Below are 19,351 nucleotides of genomic sequence, written 5' to 3' on the forward strand. Positions count from 1 at the left end.
CAAATAAATTCTGGAATTACGGCGGGTGGGCTGAACTTTCAGTTGAGCTTTGTGCATCAGAAAACAAATAACCATAATGATGATAATAGATAGGAGCAGAATTAGGCTATTTGGCCCATCGAGCCTGTTCCATCATTCAATCATGGCTAACTTATATTCCCTCTCAACCCAACAGCTACTTATGGCAATAAATTCCACAGATTCACCACACTTTGGCCAAAGAAATTCCACCTTAGTTCTGTTCAAGATGTATGTCCTTCAATTTTGAGGCAGTGCCCTCTGGTCATAGACTCTCCTGCTACTGGAAGCATCCTCTCCGTGTCCACTCTATCTAGACTTCTCAATATTCATTGTTTTCATTTGTTAATCTTTTCATTCTCAGAATCATTGTCATAAGCCTCCTCTGGAACCTCTCCAAAACCAACTCATTCTTTCTTAAATATCCAGGCTCGACAAGAAGCTCAGAGACCTCAGCCTTGACCCTGCCTTGTGCAGCTGGATCCTGGACTTCCTGGCAGATCGCCAGCAGGTAGTAAGAATGGGCTCCCTCACCTCCACCCCCTGATACTCAACACAAGAGTCCCTCTGGGCTGTGTACTACATCCCCTCCTTTACTCCATGTATACTCATGACTGTGTCGCCACCCACAGCTCTAATCTGTTAATTAAATTTGCTGACACCATGATATTGATTGGCCTAAGCTCTAATAATAAAGAGGTGCCCTACAGGGAAGAAGTAATCTCTCTGACACAGTGGTGTCAAGAAAACAACCTCTCCCTCAAAGTTGCAAAAACAAAGGGGCTGGTTGTGGACTACAGGAGGAATGGAGACAGGCTAACCCCTATTGACATCAATGGATCTGGGGTTGAGAGGGTAAAGAGCTTTAAGTTCCTCGGCATCCACATCACCGAGGACCTCACGTGGTCTGTACATACCGGCTGTGTGGTGAAAAAGGCACAACAGCACCTCTTTCACCTCAGACAATTGAGGAAGTTTGGTAGGGGCCCCCAAACCCCAAGAACTTTCTACAGGGGCACAGTTGAGAGCATCCTGACTGACTGCATCACTGCCTGGTATGGGAACTGTACCTCCCTTAACCACAGGACTGTGCAGAGAGTGATGCGGACAGCCCAGCAGATCTGTCGTTGTGAACTTCCCATGATTCAGGACATTTACAAAGACAGATGTGATAAAGGGCCCATAGGATCATTGGGGACCCGAGTCACCCCAACCACAATCTATTCCAGCTGCTGCCATCGGGAAATGGTACCACAGCATAAAAGCCTGGATCAACAGGCTCTGGGACAGCTTCTTCCACCAGGCCATCAGACTGATTAACTCATGCTGATTTGAATGTGTTCTATGCTACATTGACTCTTCTATTTATTCTAAATTATTACAAATTACTATGATTGGACATTGCACATTTAGACCGAGACGTAACGTAAAGATTTTTACTCCTCGTTTATGTGAAGGATATAAGAAATAAAGTCAATTCAAATAAGGGGCCAAAAACTGCTGACAATACTCCATATGCAGTCTGACCAAAGCCTTATAAACCTCAGCATTACATTCTTGTTTTTATATTATAGTCTTCCCAAAATGAATGCTAATATTACATGGGCCTTCCCGACTACCAACTCAACCTGCCAGCCAAGCTTTACAAAGTCCTTTGCTAGGTCTGTTAAGCTCTTTGCACCCCTGATTTCTGAATACACTTCCTGTTTTGAAAAAGCATGTCTTTATTTTTCTACCGAAGTGCATGACCATACCTTTCCCCACACTGTATTCCATCTGTCAATTCTTTGCCCATTCTTCTAATATGTCCAAGTCTTCTGCTGACCCCCTGCTTCCTCCACACTGCCTCACACTCCACATATCTTTGTATCGGCTGCAAATTTGGTAACAAAGCCACCAATTCCGTCATCCGCATCATAAATGTATAAAATGCGAGCCCAGCAGCACCTACTCTTGTGGAACATCATCAGTAACCAGTGGCCATCCGGAATTGGCACCATTTATTCTTATCCTTTGCCTTCTGTCAATCATCAATTTTCTTTCCATGCAGCTATCTTTCCAGTAATACCATTGGCTCTTATCTTGTTCAGCAAACCTCATGTCTGGCACCTTTTCAGAGGTCTTCTGAAAATCCCAGTAAACAATATCTGCTGACTCTCCTTTGTCTATCCTGTCTGTTATTTCCTTTCCTCTAACATTTCCAACAAATACGTCAGGCAAGGAAACCATGCTGCCTCCAAGTACCCTGAAACTTCAGCCTTAATAATGGAGTTTAGTATCTGGCCAACAACTGTAGTCAGGCTAACTGGCCTATAATTTCTTGTCTTTTGCTTCTGTCTCTTCTTAATGAGTGGATAGAATGTTTGGGAAAGAACTGACAGCTTTGGCACTGGTAGCTCCACTTGAGGGAAGAAAAGATATTGAAGCCAAGAATCCTGTCATATATAGAAAGATGAAAGGTAAAACCTAAAGATAGAAAGGGCAGTAACTGTCAGTTAGACTTGACACGTATAAAGAAAATAGTATCTTAGAAAGTTGAGAAGTAATACAATTCATAAAGAGGCTATTCATCCCATTACACTTGTGTCAGTTCGAATTAGTCTCAATCCCTTGCTCTTTCCCCATAACCAATTCTATCCCTTGCAAATATTTATCCAATTCCCTTTCAAAATTTATTGAGCTGGATTTTTGAGTCAGAAGAAAGCTGCTCGCATTAGCTGCTGATCTCTGAACAAAGTACCTGCTTATCTTATTTGCATTTCCCTTCTTGGACCTGCAAGAAGAAGCATTCCAATTGTAAATTCTGTCACAGTGGGGAGCTAGAACAAGTCCTGTGCTTAAAGCTGCTGAAAAAAGTATGTCAATAGTCAACTAATCCGTGACCCTGGAATTAAGCATCTGTTAAACCTGCCAAAAATGTCTGATATTCAATAACATTTAACAACTATTAAAAATCAATTAAGGAGTTAAGGCATTTACATTTTATTTAAAATAAAAAAGCAAAATAATTAAGAAGGTTAAGAGCATTAAATTTAACAAATTATAAATTGATGTTACTTTGGTCCCTCGCAGCAGGTCTTCTCCACATACTTTTGGTGGGTCGGTCCAGTCCAGCACACCTCCATCAGTTGGATTCCCCACTGTGAGTGAGGAGAAATCACTGCAGTTCTGTGAGGAGAAGAGAAGCCAGCACCTTCTGGATTTTTGCATTTCATTGTGGTAGGTGAGAGGACTGGGAAAATTTTAAGTGGCATCAAAGGATGAAGAAGATATCTTTAAAGTGAGAATGAGAATAATCTAACTCCTGCAGGGATACCCAATAGGAAGTTGGTCACTAGCAGGATGAGGAATTAATGATGGGAAATAGGGATATTAGTAGAGTTTCTTTGTAATTATTTTGGATTGGATTTCACAGTAGAAGACATTCCAACTGCATAATTAAACAAGGAAAAACTTAAAATAATTACTATCACTAAGGAAAATGTAATAGGTAAACTAGTGGGGTTAAAATACATAGGTCCTCTTAAAGTGCTGCCTGTGACCAGGAACCTTAAAGAAAAAGGATGCAATGACTGTAATTTATCAAAACAGTGGTCCCACAGCACTGGATATCATCATATGCAAGACTTCTAAGTAAGGCATAAAGCAGAAAGTTAGGCCAACTTCTGTTATTGGGCAAAAGCTGAATTCTATTATGATGAAGTTAGTTATCAGAATTGTTAAAAGGCTATAAGGAAATCAACATGTTTTTATGAAAGAGAAATTATGTTTGATAGTTCTGGGAGAGTTCTTTGAGGATGTAAGGAACAGAGTCAATAAAGGTGAATTAGTATTGTGTTTTACTTTCTAGATGTCAAGAAGTGAACAATATTGGGGGTAAAATGTTAACATGGATAGTGGAATGGTTAATTTTCAGAAAACAGAAAAGTTAGGATAATTCTATTATTTTTAGATTGACAATCAGTAACCAGTAGATACCACACGGACCACTGCTGGACCACTTGACTACAATCTACTTGGATATAGTGGACGATTATGTTAAATTCACTTGGGCTATCTCTGATACCTCCTACCATTTCTTGATTTCTCTGTCTCCATCTCTGAAGATGAACTGACAACTGACATATTTTATGAACCTACTGAATCCCATAGTTATCTTGACCATACCTCTTTCTACCTGTAAAAATGCTAATCCCTTTTCTCAGTTTCTTCGCCTCCTCCATATCTGTTCTAAGGATGTGCCTTTCTATTCCAGGATGCCGCAGATGGTCCTATTTTTTGAAGAATGAATTTTCCCTTCCTCTGCTTTTGATGCTATCCACATCAGCATTTCCTCCATTTCCCATAGATCTGTGCCCACCCCATCTTCCCACAGTTGTAATAATGATAGTTCCTCTTGTCCTTACCTACCATCCCATCAGCCTCCGCATCCAACATAATCCAACCTATCCTCCATAATTTCTTCCATCTTCCCCTCTGCTTTCCTCAGGGATTGCTCCCTCTGTGTTACCGTTGTCCATTCATCCCTCCCCATTAATCTTCCTCATGGCACTTATCCCTGCAAGTGGCCTAAGTGGTACACCTGCCCGTTCACCTCCTCCCTCACCTCCATTCAGGGCCCCAAACAGTCTTTCCAGGTGAGGCAACACTTCACCTGCAAATCTTCTTGGGTCGTCTGATGCTCCCTGATGTGGTGAGATCCATCGTTATTTGGGGACTGCTTTATTGAGTACCTCTGCATCATCTACCACAAGTGGGAATTCCTGGTGGCCAAACATTTTAATTCCAATTCCCATTCCCATTCCAACATCTTGATCCATGGCATCCTCTTGTGCCAAGAGGAGGCCACCACCAGGGTGGAGGAGTAACACCTTATATTCTGTTTGGGTACCCTCCAACCTGAGGGTATGATTATTGATATCTGCTTCCAGTGAACAAAATTCTCTCCCCCCCCCCCCATTCCCCACTCTTTCGCTTCTTCTCACCTGCCTATTACTTTCCTGTGGGTCCCTTCCTCCTTCCATTTCTCCTATTGTTCCCTCTCTTCTCCTATCAGATTCTTTCTTCTCTAGTCCTTGACCTTTCCTACCCATCTGGCTTAATCACCTTCCACCCTTCCTTCTTCCCTTTACCCGCCATTTAATTCAGGCATTTTCCCCGCACCCCACTTCCTTCTCAATCTCAAAGGAGGGTTTTGGCCTAAAATGTTGACTATTTACTCTTCTCCATAGATGCTGCCTGACCTGCTGAGTTCCTCCAGCATTTTGCGTGTGTGTTGCTTTGGATTTCTAGCATCTGTAGGTTTTCTCCTGTTAGTGAATATGTTGTAGCCGGTTTGTCAGTTGACCCAAAAAATAGGTGGAGTTGCAAGTGGTGAGAAGTACGAAGGGTTCACCAAGGAGATATCGGTAGGTTGAGTGAATGGGGGGAGAAAATAGCAATGGAATATAAGGTGTGAAAGTATGAGGTCATCCACTTTGAAAGGAAGACGTTGAAAGCAGATTATTTAAATGGAATGTGAATACATAATGATGTGGTACAAAATGATCCATCCACGAAACACAAAGGGTTCACATGCAGATGCAATAAATAATTCGGGTAGCTAATGGAATATTCGGGCAGCACGCTGATGCAGCTTGTGGAACTGCCGGCTAACAGCTTCGGTGACCCGAGTTCAGCCCTGACTCTGAGGTGTTTGCACATTTGCCATGTGATTACATGGGTTTCCCCAGGGTGCTGTGGTTCTTTCCTACATTTTATCGATAGGTTAATTGGGGACTGTAAATTCTTCACTCCCCTCCCAATGTGTAGATAAGCGATAGAATCTGGGGAGAGCTGATGGGAGTGAGAAGAGAATAACATAGGATTAGACTAGATGGTTGGTGTGATGTTAATAGCTGAAAGGCCTGTTACTGTGCTATGTGCACATAAAGAGAGCTGTGGATTCTCTGAGGAGTTATTGGCAGCTACAGACCCCCAATGGATCTGTGAATGTCCTGATAAGTGAAAGATATCAATGAATATCTCAAAGTGTAGATTATCATTATAAACAATCATAATCACTATTGACATCAACCACTTTCCCCTACTCTCTAAAAAATACTTCAATAGATGTAAAATATTGGAAGAGAGTCCTAAAAGGATTTATAAAAAGGATGTTATTCATTTTGATGAAACATTCAGCATTTGTTTCGTTTATGACTGTTTTATCCCTTTATTCAATTATTCTGCTCTATGTCCAGTATCTGAAAGTTTGATCTTGATCCCATGAATTCCAATCATTCCAGCACCCACAGCTTTTACGGAAAAGTATTCCATACTCATATTAGAAATCGGAATCCAGTTCATTATCATTGACATATGTGATGAAATTTGTTACTTTGTGGTAGCAGTACAGTGCAAGACCTAACAGTTCCACAAAGTTACCAAAAATAAATAAATAGTGAAAAGGGGAATAACGAGGCAGTTTTAATGGGTTTATGGACCGTTGAAAAATCTGATGGTGGAAGGGGAGAAGCTGTTCTTGATAGATTGAGTATGGGTCTTCAGGCTCTTGTATCTTTTCTCTAAAGGTACTAATGAGAAGTGGACATGTTCCAGATTGTAGAAGTCTTGAATGATGGATGAGAACTTCTTAAAGGACTGAATTTTGAAGGTCTCCCTGATGATGGGGAGATTTGTGCCCGATTTGGAGCTGACAGAGTCAACAAGTCTCTCAAACAGGAGGAAATCTGTAGATGCTGGAGATCCAAGGCAACACACACAAAATGCTGGAGGAACTGAGCAGGACAGGCAGAATCTGTGAAAAAGAGTAAGCAGTCAATGCTTTGGGCTGAAACCCTTCCTTAGGACTCAACAAATCTCTGCAGCCTCTTTTGGCCCTGCACATTGGAGAATTCATATCGGGGGGGTCACAATGCTCTCAACTGTACATCTATACAAGTTTCTTGGAGTCCTTGGTAACATATCAAGATCTCAATGAGGTGTAGCCAGTTTGTGATTGCATTGATGTATTGGGCCCAGGATAGATCCTCTGATATGTTGACATCCAAAAACATAAAGCTGCATACCTCCTCAATGAGTACTGGTGTGAGTTCTCCCACTTTCCCCTTCCTGAAGTACACAATCATTTCCTTGGTCTTACTGGCATTGAGTGCAAGGTTGTTGTTGAAACACCACTCAAGTAGCCAATCTACGTCACTCCTGTAAGCCTCCATGCTGCCATCTAAGTTTCTGCCAATAATAGTGATGTCATCAGTGAATTTATAGATGGCGTTTAAGCTATGCTCAGCCGCACTGTTATGACTGTAGAGAGAGTAGAGCATATGTCTTTGAGGTGAACCTGTGTTGGTTGTTATCGATGAGAAGATGTTATTACCGAACTGTGCTGACTGTAATCTCCTATTAAGGAAGTCATTGTACATAGTACCATTCCTAAATCACTTGCACTGATATTAGAATTCAGCCTTTTATTGTCCTAGAAGAAACTGCCTTTCTGCATGTATTCTCAAGGATCTTTTCCATTAGACCTTCTATAATTATGTTCCCCTTCAATCTTTGACACAAAAGGAATACACAATTTGATGGAATTTCAGCAGTGAGTTCCTGGCCACTATTTCTTTTGTGGTTCGACTTCAATTTAATTTGTTGTTGTTGCCTCAATTGCTAAAATTCGGAGCAGCTGATACTTGGGGAGAAAAGTGCTCCTTCCAGCATTGTAAGTTTCTTCTAAATAATTCTGAACGTTGCCTTCAATAGTGCCTCAGAAAATAATTTATTTCAGTTTGAGATAATTTAATGGACTCTTAGAGAAGCATCAGGTCCCAAACCTGTCGGTTTTCTGAAGTTTTCATCTTGTATATAGTGATATAGAAACAACCATTAATGTCGGGAGAAGCTTTATGACTCTCATTAGAGCTTAAATCACTTAGAACACAATTTTCACTTTGTCTTTTTCTCCTTCTCAATTTCTCTTACTTCCATTTTTATTATTTTAACTTCCACGTGCTTAGTATTTTTATTTGATGGTTCAGGTTGTAAAATGGTTATCACTGAAATTCAATTAAAGATCTACAATTAATGATTTTATAATTTGCTTCTTTAATTTCAATGGAGCCTCCAGAGAAAGTCATGACATTGAGTAGATAGGAGGGTCTTGATGAGTTAATTTCTGAGGTCCTGTGCCTACTTAAGCTATTATACTGAAATCAATAATATTTGTCCTGAATCAAGATGGCATGCATTAGGGAGGTGAATGTTTTGGCATGCAGTGAGACTTTGTCTGCTTCTTTAAGGATCTTCAGGCAAAACAAGTTCTGATGGTTGTGTAATTGTTAATATATTGACAAAGGTACATGTACTATATCGAGGTTATAATATGGTTAGAGGGCAAGAGAATGGTTACAGACGGTTAAAGAACAGTAAGACCATCATGTCTCTCACAGATCCTCTCAATCTTAATACACTTTGTCCTGATCACTTGCTCACTCCACAATGGTTTGTACTTTATTTCTTTTCAAGTAAAGGTGCAGTTCTGTTTTTTGATATCATGCTCCTCCCCCTCACCTTATTTTCCCTCGATCCTAACCACAATCTGCTTAAAAATAAAATCACCATTTATAACTTTTGGGTCCTTTACCAGAACATTCAAGTTATATCCTCTGATTTTTCCTATGGGATCACATTCCTTCTGTCCACTTTGGATCCTTTGTGACTTTAAGTACCTCGTCATTTTTGTAACAGCACTTATTCTCATTTTCTAATAGCCTCTGGCTTATATGGGTGAATGAGTTAGCGATGGGTAGGAGCTACAGGAAGGTAATTCTAAGTAGCAGGAGGCAGGAAGCTGATTGTCAGAAGAGGGAAAGGAATAGGCAGCCAATGCAGAGTTGCCCTGTGCTGTTCCCTCAATAATAAGTATGCTGGTTTGGACACTGTTGGGGGGGGGGGGATATGTAGCAACTGGGTCTCAAGCACTGAGTCTGGCTCTGTGGCTCAGAAGAGAAGAGGTTGGGAGAAAAGGAATATAGTAGTTACAAGGGATTCCATAGTTAGAGGAGCAGACAAGATGTGAAAGAGACTCCTGAGTGGTATGTTGCCTCCCAGGTGCCAGTGTCAGAATGAGTCCACAGCATTCTATATAGGGAGAGTGAGCAGCTGGAAGTTGTGGTATTTATTGAAACCAATGACATAGGTAGGAAAAAGGAGGAAAAGAGAATATCGGGAACTAAGTAGTAGGCTGAAAGGCAGGACTTCGAGAGTAGTTCTCTCTGGATTTCTACCTGTATCATGCATCATTGAGGATAAGAATTGGATGATTTGGCAGATAACTGCATGGCAGATAATTAGTGCAGAAGACATGGTTTCTGATTTCTAGATCATTGGGATCTCTTGCGGGAAGCTATGAACTGTACAAAGGGAAAGGTTGCACATGAACTCAAGGGCAACCATTGTCCTTGTGGGCTGGTTTGCTGGTGCTATTGGCGAAGGTTTAAACTAATTTGGTAGGGGGATGGGAACCAGGATGATAAAGCTGAGGTTGGGGCTGTTGGAATACAATCAGCTGATGTGTATAGTGAGACTGTGAGGGGGACAGGCATATGATACGGAAAATTGCATTCAGTGGGATGAGTTGAAGTGCAACATGGGGGGGGTGAACAAAATCAAAAATAGGACTGAAGGTGTTATACTTGAGTGCATGTAATATACAGAATAAGGTAGTTGATCTTATAGCACTATTAGAGATTGGCAGGTATGGCATTGTGGGTTTCACTGAGTTTTGGCTGAAAGAAGATCATAGTTGGGAGCTTAACATCTAAGGATATACATTGTATTGAAAATACAGGCAGATGATCAGAGGGGATGGGTGACTGTTAGTGAAAAATGAAATCAAATCCTTAGGAAGAGGTGATATAGGATAAGAAGATGTAGAATCCTTGTGGGTAGAGTTAAGGAACTGCAAGAGTAAAAAGACCCTGATGAGAGTTATAGACAAGCCTCCAAACAGCAGCTAGGACAACTGGAAGTAGAAAAGGCATGTAAAAAGCACTATGTTACAGTAGTCAGTGGAGATTTCCACAGAGGGTGGTGGATCTATGGAATTTTTTGCCATGGGCGGCAGTGGAGGCCAAGTACTTAAGGCAGAGATTGGTAAGTATCTGAGTAGTCAGGGCATCAAAGGTTATGGTGAGAAGGCGGGGGAATGGGACTCAAGGGGAGATTGGATCAGCTCATGATGAAATGGCGGAGCAGATGCAATAGGCCGAATGGCAGACTTCTGCTCCTTTGTCTTATGGATTTCAAATTTCAAGTACATTGGGAAAATTAGATTGGGATTGGATCCCAAGAGGGGTAATTTGTAGAATGCCTGCAAGATGGCATTTTAGAGCAGGTTGTGGTTGAGCCCAATAGGGGAAAGGGAATTCTGGATTGGGTATTATGTAATAAACCAGAATTGATTAGGGAACTTAGGAGGCAGTGTTCATAATATGATAGAATTCACTGTGAAATTTGAAAGGAAGAAACTAAAGTCAGATTTAACTGTATTACAGTGGAGTAAAGAGAATTACAGAGGTATGAGAGAGGAGCTAGTCAAAATTGATTAGAAGGGGATACTAGTAGGGTTGATGGCTGCACAACAATGGCTCGAGTTTCTAGGAGTAATTTGGAAATGCTTGATAGATACATCCCAAAGATGATGAAGTATTCTAAAGGGAGTATGAGGTAATTATATCTGACAAGGGGTGTCAAAGATAGCAAAAGAGAGAACATATAATATAGCAAAAAATAGTGGGAAGTTAGAGGATTAGTAAGCTTTTAAAAACCAACAGTAGGCAACTAAAAAGGACATAATGAAAGAAAAGATGAAATATGAAGGTAAGCTAGCTAATAATATAAAAGAAGATCGCAAAAGATTTTTCAGAGAGACTGTAGACAGATGGCACCCAACATTGTTACATTATACCAAAAGTATTATTTCAAAAATAATAATTATTATTTAACAGTAATCTAACTCAGAAAGCTCTCGAAATGCTATGGCATCCCTACCTTGTACTGTAAAGTGGTTGACATCTTGGTTTCCAGCAGCTGTGCAGGCGAATGCTGGTCAATATATTGAATGTGTTAATAGTGTATCAGAAATATGGGATAATACCCTGACTGCTCCTCAAGCTGAATTTGCTAAATACTTTATTCTTCATGTTAGAGAGTGGAGTGATGTACGGACAGAACATAGAGCTGGATGCAGATTAGACAGATCAAATGCCGCTGTACAACCTGCTGGACTCCAACTATCACAATTGGTACCAGATCTTAACAATGTAGCAATAATTTGTGCCTGGACACAACCAGTTTACACCTAGTTAGTTAGAATCCAAGCACCAGGATGGGGACTGCATCCTTACGTGATCAAGCCGAGTGATGCATATCTCAGTCCTGATGTGCACATGAAGAAGCACCCACACCAGTAAAGCCCAGAGGTACTAATGAAGCCTCGAGAGCAGCTGCTTGGGACGTGCATCAGAATCACTATAAAGATGTGTGATAGTCGATAAAAGAAGAACAAAGGGACAGATTCATGTAGAGGGAGCCACTGCAGCTTCCCCAGGACAAACTTCCCGTCAAGCTTTTAGACCTTTGATTATTCAGAGTTTGCAGAGGGTATGCACGCACCTCCAGCTGATGCTGAGTGACTTCTGAAGTGGTGACTTTAGAAGGCCTGGAGGTTACAGGGTTTCTGCTCTAGTCATACTTCCCATCATAGGGTGCCATGGTAGCGTAGCAGTTAGAGGGACACTATTAAGCCATAAGATATAGAAGCAGAAGTGGACCATTCAGCCCATCAACTCTGCTCTGCTGTTCAGTCATGGGCTGATTCAATTCTTCCAGTCATCCCCACTGCTCTGCCTTCTCCCCATACCCTTTGATGCCCCGGCTAAGCAAGAAGCCCTGGCATGTTCCGGAGTTCAGAGTTCAATTCTGGTGCTGTCTGTAGGCAATCTGTACATCCTCCCCATGGAATACATGGGTTTTCCCTGGGTCCTTCAGCTTCTTCCCACAGTACTGGGTTGGTTAACTGGTCATTGTAAGTTGTCCTGTGATTAAGTTAGGGTTAATCAGGTTTATTGAGGGTTGTTGGGGCAGCATGACTCTGTGTTGTACCACTAAATCAATAAATAAATAATATATTCAGCCATTCTTATTAATGACATGCCCCATAGCCTTGGTACCACCTCCGCATGAGTGTGGAAATCCATATCCAATATAGTGTAGCAGTTAGCACAACGTTACACGTCAGGGTGCCAAGTTCAGTTCCAGGGTCCTCTTGTAAGAAAGTTTGTACGTTCTTCCTGTGTGCATGTGTGTTTCCTCTAGGTGCTCTGGTTTCCTCCCACAGTCCAAAGTTGTACCGGTTTAATTGGTCATTGTAAATTGTCCTGTGATTAAGCTGGGGTTAAACTCATGGGTTGTTCACAGCATGGCTTGTTGGAAGGGCCTGCTCTGCACTGATACTCTAAGTAAATAAAATAAATATATATTTGTGGATTTATAAGCAAATAAATGGTAGGGATATCCATGTTGGACAATATTTGATTGAGTAAAATAGTCGAAAGCCAAGGCTTACAAGAATGGAGAAGAAATGGCAAGATAGACTGAGACCTAGTTCATTCAATAGTGTTACTCCTTTATCCTCCTGAAAAACCTCACTAGGATAAAGGAGTACAGCCATTAATCAACATCCGATACATAAACGATTTCAGGTTGTTGAAGAGATCCTACACACCCACATGATGGTAACAGGATTATTGCTCATTCCCACACAAGGGCAATGAAGTGTCAGTGCAAGGCCCTCCCCTTTATATGTATGGGACATATATGTCCTTTGTTAATAAAATTTACTTTGAACTTTGAGCTTTTAATGTCAAAGTTGCAGGACCATCTTCTCTACGGCCTAATGTAGTACCACATCCTTTGGAGCATTATCCTCAGATATGGTACAGTGATGGACCAGCAGTGAAAATCCAGAAAGATGAATCCACTCAATTATAATCCCAGCTTCTGATTATAAAATGAATTTTTTTTCAGAATCTGGCTACAAACTACATGAGTTGCAAACGCGTCCTTTAGGGAATCATGCAGTTCAATTTGTGAGGCTAAAGCCCAAGAATTATGTGTAAAACAAGTAAATACAACAGAATCAGTCTGGATATGTACTGACTCTCATTATGATAGGAATGCAGAAGAAAGAGATCTTCCCATCTGGTCAGCTACCAGATGGAGAACATACAGATGTAAATTGCTTCCACGTTTGTCCACATGGAACAATATTTATGAATTATTACTGATGACCATTACTACAGGTGTTACACATCCTCGGACAGACTGCGGGCCTCTTACACAGCTATGGTAATAAACTAATTAATAAACAAGCTGTCAGGATGGATCTTACATGGTAAGGGAGGCCAAGGTTTTGGAAGTAACTATGTAACAAATAATTTTGATAAAGGATGATGTTTTAATAATTCTCCTGAATATTACTGAACCCAGTTCCAAAGTATTTCCAACAAGGTACAAATATGAAGCTGATGGTGAAAGTAGGGTTTGAATAGGCCACACTAAAAGAAGATAAGAAGCAAATGCCTCCAGCCCACAAGTGGGAAGCACTGATTCAGAAGTCCACCAAGGATTTGGATACAATCAAGGTGACAGAGAAGCCACTCATGCAAAATTTGCCATGTTATACTGGTGATCTTACATGTGGAATGGTTCTTTAAGGTTATCATCGCCAGGAGAGGTGGTAGGTATAAGCTCCCACTGCCTTCTAAATGCTCCCAATGGTGTGTTTCTCGAATAGCCTCTGGCAACAAAGTCCAGCTCCAGGCCTTCATGTGTGGCTTTGCTCCTGAGCCCATCGGAACCCTTTCTGACGGGGGCCTCAAAACATGTTGAGTGATTGTAAGCGATCCATTACAAATAATAAAGAATGTCTGGCCTATAATAAAGGACCAGTCACAAGATTACCTCTTCTAAGACAAATAAAACCAATTGCACCAAAGCAGGTGAGGCAAAGTGATTATATAGGCCTATATCTGGCATGCCAAGGCAAACCACTTTAACAAAAACCTAATAAGTACATACTTATGATCATTGATCTTTGTATTGGTTGGTATCCATGACTTCTTGTAGTGAGACCCCAAGCATCACAGCACTCCAAAACTTTATGTTCTCATATGCTGACACCCCCTCCTGTATACATATCAACCGAGGCTCTTCCCTCAGTGGTAAAAGCTTTCAAGCTATATGTGAACGAACAGGCACACAAATGGAGTAAGGCACTATTTTCCAGCTGCAATTGATTGGCATGGTGGATTGAAGGAGTTGAGAGATTAAAAAAGTTTGGCATAACTGGTCTACTCTAGAAACAAAGTAGGCTACACTTGACCCTGAAGTGCAACTGTTGGTAAACAGAATGCCAATTACGAAAGTAAGTGTACACAAGAATGTTGCACCTTATTTCTTAATGTACAATGTCCACCTAAATACACCCCTGATCGCTAACTCAGGCTTACCATTGTCTATGCCCAATACAACTCTCCTCAGGGAATTGAGAGGGTTTATGGGAATTCAAGAGAAAGCAAAAGAAACTGACAAGAGAGTCTGGAAACAGCAAAAAAGGGACTGGGTCCGAGAAAAGAAATTCCTTTAAAATAATTCAGACTCTAGTTTCAGTCCTAGATAGGCACCTTCATGTCCAATTAGCCAGGTTTTCAATGAGAGGATGGTGGTAATTGAGACTGGGAAGGAAAACAAGACTGTTAGTAAAGCTTTCTCCATTGAAAACATCAAACCTATCCCAGAAGGATTAAATCCCCCAGAAAGAGTGAAATCCTTATATTAGACCAATACATGGGTCTACCATGGAACCACTACGCGCCAATGGATGGGGGGAGAGGCAAGGTGTACTGATAAGATAAAGCACATGTTTAGATCTGCAAAGCAATGAAAAAAATTCCTTCTCATTTGAGGAAGGTCTCTTAGATACATTGCTGAGGGTTAATAGATCCAGAATGCGTTGTTGTGTTTCGAGTTAAAAAGACCGATCTCCAGGGAGAATTGTTGCTCTTGTTACACTTTAATTTTAATACTTATGCTTATTATAATATTGTTCAGTGTTGCCTTACTTTCCATTTGCTTTTTCATAGACAAAGTTGCATTTACTATGGAAATTGTCTCAACTGGCTCAGACACCCCGAGAACTTAATAACTCAGAGAATGTTAGATTAAAGGGATCTGCAAGCAATGATGATTCCAATTTAAATATCACTAAATGGCCATTACCTCTTGGTTATATGTGAATTAATACACTGGAACCCTTAATCCTTGCCTCTGGCAACGTGATTGTTCCTGTTCATATAAACATTCACTCCGACTGTATTGTGGATGAAATGAACATAGGTACATAGGAAAGCAAAGAATCACTTGCAGAAATGATTAATAACACCTTAACAAAACTGTAATGTTCCAGCCCAGATATTGAATGTACACTAATTGAGGAATCCTTTGACATGGATCCCTCTACACTTGAAGCACAGTATAGATACTGCTGTATAACTGAATGGTCCCACTGATAGACACAAGGCATTGAAACCATTAGATTAGAAAGAACATTGTGAAAGATCCTATTTTTAATGAGGATTTCTCCATTAGACAGATTTCATATTGTAGTTTCCCTTTATGGAGAGTTTGGAAAGTGTGAGGTTGGAATAGGAAAGAGGAGTGTTGAAGTCCAGACAGTTAATGTCCCATTTGCAGTTGGCAATGTAAAGGTCCAGATGAGACAGAAGACCAGGGTGGGGTGTCCAGGAAGAGGAGGAGGGTTGAAGACAAGAGAAGGGCTCATTGGTGTGGGATGGGGAGTCCTTGCTGAAGAGAAAGGCTTGGAGATAGAGGCAGCAGAAGCAGAGCTCAGTGTCGTGGCGGGCACGGAACTCACTGAGGTGTGGGCACAGGGAACAGAAATGAGGACGAAACTGAGGACAGAACATTCTGTCTCAGAGAAGAGAAGGTCGGAGGGAATGGTAAAAACACAGCATGGATGAGGGCTGGATTGGAGGTAGGAGGGGGTTGGTAGTGTCAGAGGGGAAGGGAGGTTTGGAGTGTTCAGCGCTGGTGGGATGAGAGGAAGGTGGAGTCTCCGAGGGCCCAAGTGCTGGTGATGGAACTGAGAGAGACGGGATGTTGCAGTGGTGGTTCATCATCAAACTCACAGATAAAGGAGGTGCAGGAGTATTCTGGCAAACTGACCTCTTATCTTGCTGAGGCCCAGTATCAACTCTCAGACGCTTCCTCCTACTTACTCCTCCAACAGGACCCCACTAAAGAACACAAGGTCATTGCCTCCCACACCATCACCAACCTTATTGGCTCTGGGGATCTCCCATCCACAGCCACCAACCTCATAGTTCCTGCACCTCGCACTTCCCATTCCTACTTCCTACCCAAAATCCACAAACCTGCTTGTCCAGATAGACCCATTGTTTCAGCTTGCTCCTGCCCCACTGAGCTCATACCTGTATATCTTGACTCTGTTTTATCCCCCCAGTTCAGTCCCTTCCCAGCTACATCCTTGACACCTCACATGCTCTTGATCTTTTCAAGGCCTTCGGGTTCCCTGGCCCCTATCTTTTTATTTTTACTATGGATGTCCAGTCCCTCAAAGCTCTCCATTTCTTTCTGAACACCAGACCCAACCAGTTCCCTTCCACCACCACTCTCCTCTGTCAAACAGAGCTTGTCCTCATTCTAAATAATTTCTCCTTTGGCTCCTCCCACTTACTTCAAACAAAAGGGGTAGCCATGGGCCCAGCTATGTCTACCTGTTTGTTGGCTATGTGGAAAAGTCTATGTTCCTAGACTATACTGGTGACCGTCCTGCACTTTTCCTCCACTGCATTGACAACTGCATTGATGCTGCTTCCTGCACCCATACTGCACTTAACAATTTCATCCACTTTGCTTCCAGCTTTCACCTTGCCCTCAAATTCTCCTGGTCCATTCCAGGCACTTCCCTTCTTTTTCTCCATCTCATGATCTCTATCTCCGGAGACAGCTTATCCACCGATGTTTATTATAAGCCAATGGACTCTCAAAGCCATCTGAACTGTACTTCGTCCCACCCTGCTACTTGTAAAAAGTCGATCCTCTTCTCTCAATTCAACCACCTCTGCTGCATCTGCTCTCTGAATGAGGCTGTTCATTCTAGAACGAAGGAGATGTCCTCCTTTTTCAAAGAAGGGGCTTCCCTTCCTCCACCATCAATGCTGCCTTCAACCACATCCCTTCCATTTCAAGCATGTCTGCTCTTACCCCATCCTCCTGCCACCTTACCAGGGATAGGGTTCCTCTTGTTCCGACGTCGACTGGGAGACCACTTCGCTGAGAATCTATGTTCTGCCCGCCAGAACAAGTAGGATCTCTCAGTGGCCACCCATTTTAATTCCACTTCACATTCCCATTCCAATATGTCCATCCATGGTCCCCTCGACTGTTGAGATAAGGTTACACTTAGGTTGGAGGAATGATACCTTATATTCCATTTAGGTAGTCTCCAAACTAAACCTGATGGCATGAATATCTATTTCTCAGACTTCCAGTAATGCCTCCACCTCTTCACTATTTCCCATCCCTTTTCCCCCTCTCATTGCCTGCCCATTGCCTCCCTCCGGTGCTCCTCCCCACCCTTCTCTTTTTTCATTCTTCCATGGTGTTCTCTCTTTCACCAATCAACTTCCTAGCTCTTTGCTTCATCCCTCCCCCTCCAAATTTCACCTATCACCTGGTGTTTCTCTCTCCCTTTCCCCCACTTTTCAAATCTACTCAACCTTTTTTCTCCAGTCCTGCTGAAGGGTTTCGGCCTGAAACGTCAACTGTGCTTTTTTCCATAGATGCTGCCTGGTCTGCTGAGTTCCTCCAGTATTTTGTGTGCGTTCTTGGATTTCCAGCATCTGCAGATTTTCTCTTCTTTTAGATGTGCGAGGGACCTTTTTTTCACAAGTTTTCTTTGCAAACTCATACTAAGCCCCTGGTTGATCTAACATTCTAGTTGAAACTTTAGTTAAGACCTTTCCAGCTGTTGGAAATGTGGCTTCTGCAACAGCGAATACAGTTTCCAGGTGGATTGGCACTACTTTAAATTGAGTTACAGATCTTGCAACTTTCCAGTGGACAGTTCTTCTAGCCACAGGAATTATTGTTTTGGTAGTGATCTTCCTTTTGAGATATTGAAGTCTGCAAAGGCTGAAGTTTGATGACTTTTGTTTTTTCTATAATGGCTCCATCCCTAAGACTTTGCTAACTGCAGTACATAAGCTGCACAACTATGGGCTGTTGCTTGTGTGTCTGCTTTGCTATTTACCTATTCTGTCCCTTTGAAACCTTTGTCTATTCCTCTGGTTCGTCCTCAATCCAGGAAGAGTGAAGAGCACAGCCTGCCCTGATTATGTTACCCTTGGTCCTCTCTGTTTCCTAGCCCTGATCACTAACTTTGTGTACGAGTATGCATATTTCTCACCTCATCTGGAGGCTGCTTGGGATGCATCAGGTAATTGGCCTAACACCACAATCCCAAGGAAAGATGAGCCAACAAACATTATTTTTTACTTATTTGGATATTACATATTTACTTTATAACATGGGTAACATGTTATATGTAAAGTTCTGAAGGTTTTATATAATGCACTTTGTAAATGTGTTGTTTACTGCTAATAATGACATTACATTCTCTTGGTATATGTCTTTGACTTTTAAAACCACCTCTCTCATATTTTGTGTTATTTTATACAATGAAGGAAAAATATAACTACTCCTGAGTAATGCAATACTCCTAATGACCATTTTACCTAATCTGTTGTGATTTCTTCTAGAACACCAATATAGTCCAGAGCCTCTTGAGGTCTCCAAAGCATTATATTTTCACAAGGTAGTACTATTTTACTGTTTCTTACTTACTGTTTGGGTATAATCACATATTCCGGATCTGGTCCTCCAACAATGCAGCAAATAGGACCTCCAAGCCTATTAATATTGCTGTTTGTGTCATACTTAATGTTACAAGAATGGTTTGTATATTTAGCCAATAAAATCCTATGGTTTGACAGAACAGACTGAGTAGGCCATGCTCAGTTAAAGTTTTCCAGGAAAACACAAAAGTTGGAAAGCTGGGACAATTCTTCTGTCAGGTCCAATTCTTAACAAAATAAAGGGAAAGACCTGAAGAATTATACTCAGAGTTCAGAATCACTAAAAATGAGAAGAAACTTATGCAGATGGTATTGTT

At 41.5% G+C, this 19,351-nt stretch overlaps 1 long non-coding RNA gene across 1 annotated transcript; it reads left to right on the forward strand.

Annotated features, from left to right (window-relative positions):
• The first annotated feature begins 445 nt into the window (after positions 1-445).
• Positions 446-18,994, forward strand: LOC132407177 (uncharacterized). The gene is made up of 3 exons (XR_009516392.1): positions 446-529; positions 3,091-3,237; positions 18,939-18,994. It is a non-coding gene; the product is annotated as an uncharacterized LOC132407177 (long non-coding RNA).
• The last annotated feature ends 357 nt before the right edge of the window (positions 18,995-19,351 follow it).

The sequence above is a fragment of the Hypanus sabinus genome, chromosome 17 (genome assembly GCF_030144855.1).
Source record: "Hypanus sabinus isolate sHypSab1 chromosome 17, sHypSab1.hap1, whole genome shotgun sequence".
Taxonomy (NCBI): domain Eukaryota; kingdom Metazoa; phylum Chordata; class Chondrichthyes; order Myliobatiformes; family Dasyatidae; genus Hypanus; species Hypanus sabinus.